Below are 3,230 nucleotides of genomic sequence, written 5' to 3'. Positions count from 1 at the left end.
AAAGATAAGTCCACGTAGGGACTGAAATACGATAAATGTCCACGCAAGGACTTTATTTAAAATAGACATTACATTAGAACATATATAAAGACTAATGGTCACGTTTCTTCTTCTTGCCTTTCAACAGGTTCGCTAGACCCTTAAGGAATCCCCTGTTGTTCTTTCGTTCTTCCTCGAAATCCCGTTCCACACGAGTTAAGCGGTGGAGGATTTCTTCTTGTTCGGGCGGAGAAAAACGTGGTTGTGGCGCCGGTTGCGGAACTGGAGGTCTAGGAGGTGCTGGATACCCATGAGCTGAGTAGTCCGGTATCCCCATGTTTCCAAAAGCTCCGTCTGGATAGCGGGCATTATACCTAGCCGCTACCACATATGAGTCGCGCTCATAGTTGTAATTGTAATGTGCGTGCGACGACGGTTCGAACGGGTTGTATGCCGTTGGACCCGTGTACGCAGGTATTGGGTGGTCATACCCAAATGGTGGCGAAGATGGTGCAACTGGTGCGGAGTTCGCCTCCTGTACTGGACTTGAAGGTCCTTCTTCTTGTAGTGGCGGGTAGTGGCTACTACTAGAGTGTCGAGGGTTGCTGAAGTGGAATTCCCCTCCTCGGGTGGACATACGAGCACCCGATCTCCTGCGCCTCGGCGGATCAGGCATTACTGGTTGAACCGGTGGCGGAGGTGGTGGCGTAACTGCCACTAAACGTGGATCCTCGGAGGGATCTTGTTGTTGTTGCTGCTCGTGTTGCGATGTCTGATGGGAGGGTGTGAAGTACCACTCATGTTGGTTGAACAACGCTTGAAAGCTATCTGGCCCTTAGTAAGGTGTGCCATGAAAAGAAGATCCATCTGAGATCTCGATAGGATGTGTGGGCGTACCACGAGCAGGTTCGATTGGATCCGTGTCCTCATCCATATGGTCTTCTGAGAAGTGATCCTGTGGTCCTAACGGAACAAAGCCTGAAGGTTCCTGGAAGTAATCTGCTGGGTTAAACTGGCCTCTGAAGTAAGGAGTGGGGTCGTCAAAAGCACGGTGCGATACCGAACGCTGTAGAGGCATGTAGGAGGGTTGAGGGTTACTGGGATCATTTTCGGAATCTGGCCCGAACGAGTGACGATACGATGGCGTCGAGCTGTGCGAGGTGGAATGCCTCGCAGGTTCGAAAAGATTTCTCCGTCTTTGCGGTTCTTCACTCCTTGTGGTCGAAGGAGCTCGCGTATTTGAATGTCCAGCTTCGTGATCGTGGTGAGTAACGATCTCTCCTCTGCCTCTTCTTCCCCTTCCTCTTCCTCGGAAAATTACCGGTGCCATATTTCCTGCTTTTAAAACTTTAAATAACAATAATAAAAGAAAAAGACAAACTTGGAACAAAAATTCGAATTTGTCCTATGTTCTTGTCTAGACTCAAGTATGTGCAATTGTGTCACTGAGATTAAACACATTAGGATAGTGTTTAATTCACTCAATGTTGGCTCTGATACCAACCTGTCACACCCCGATTTCCACTTGTCTCACCGGTGGGCCCGGTGGGGGATTACCGTGATGTAGTTGGCAACAATATAGTCAAACCACACAATTATATGAATGCACAGCGGAAGCATAAAGATAAATATAATTCAACCATTGATTGTAATATCGAATGTATCACAAATAGTTGAATGGTATCCACAGGGGGATCAAAATAATAAAAAGTATTGTTCAATAGACAAGGCATCAAAGCTTGCGAGACTTCTTAAGATGCTAAGGAGCTATAGCCAGCCGATTACGTTTAGTACCTGCAGTTTAATCTTTTTGGGAAAATACGTCAGTTTACACTGGTAAATACATTCAACCGACACTTTTGTAAAATGTTTATTAAAAATTGATTTGAATGCTCAAGGCACAAACTCTTTTATAACTTGGGAGAATTATTTAATATTATAATCTTGTGAACGAATTACATGTTCCTTTTGCATTCGGTAGCCCGGATCTAGTCCGGGTTAAAGTTTAATAGACACACCACATTGCGTAAAACCGAGGTGGGTAAACCAACGGTTACGTCTTTTATTAATTATAGACATAATGCCGGGTGTACGCCTACACCCGGATGTCGAGGTCGTGGCCATTTCGTAAAATGATGCCAAGGATATCCGGGACATGGTCATTAACCCCCCAAAGGCTTTTAAGTAACAAGACTGTTTAAATGAGCCGATCAAATTATTCAATTAACCACCAAACGATGGAAGATTTGATGCTCGATCAAGCGGTATTTTATATATACCGTAACCCAAGCCCGTATAACGGAAAATAAGTTAAAAGTATTTACCTTTGCAAGTATTGTCCTTAATTGATTAAATCACAGATATCTTTTACTGGGCTCCTATTCTGGAACGAAGGTTTTAAAATAACCTATTAGAATCCTAACGGGTCTTTATATTAGCCGTAGCCTTAGACCGGTCAGTTTCAAAGGATAGATACGGTTTAATCGCGTGAAAGGCGAAAACCGGGAATGGAATGTGATTCTGCCCCAACAAGTTTGAAGGCTTGTTTTATATGGGTTTAATATTCACACTCTGGATTTTAGGGTCAAAATAATATGGTTTGACCCGTATCGGCTAGTTTATGTAAACTAGTTACATAAGCCGAACCGCGCGCGCAATAGGCGCAACGGGTAACCGTAAGAGTCCTACACTTGTTTTCCTAAGTCAATATACTTTAAAGAGGTTGTGGTATCAGTAGGATACCTTCCATAATGCCCGTAACGAGTTTTAGTTCATTATATGCCCCGTAGGGGTTTTCCGGTCATTTTAAAGACTTTTAAAGGGCTTATTGAGTTCTACAGGAAATCTGAGTTTCCCGTTCAGTTTGTAAAGTCCAAAATACTTTATTTATTATTTAAAATCAGTAGCAATTGGAATCGGGTCAAAAGACCTTGTAGAACTCAAGTTTTGGCCGAAAAGGGCATATTCGGTATTTACCGAACCGTAGCCATAACCGCAGGTTATGAGCAGGTTAAAATTAATTAAAAATCTTTAAAAATCCCAAAATATTATTTTACAACAGTGAGTAAAAGGTTTGGTGTCTGATGAAACAATGGTTAACCGGGCAGGGTTAACACACTGGTCTCGTCAAGAAGGGTTAATCCCTTCCTCTCGAGGATCGCTGGCTGGATCACCGGTGGTTGATCTCCTGCACAAGGAAACAAGCCGTGACTCGTAACAAGTAGGATGGGGTGGGGGGTGCTCCTTTTTAC

Source organism: Helianthus annuus, chromosome 14 (assembly GCF_002127325.2).
Source record: "Helianthus annuus cultivar XRQ/B chromosome 14, HanXRQr2.0-SUNRISE, whole genome shotgun sequence".
In the NCBI taxonomy this organism is placed as follows: domain Eukaryota; kingdom Viridiplantae; phylum Streptophyta; class Magnoliopsida; order Asterales; family Asteraceae; genus Helianthus; species Helianthus annuus.
This window is presented reverse-complemented; position numbering follows the sequence as displayed.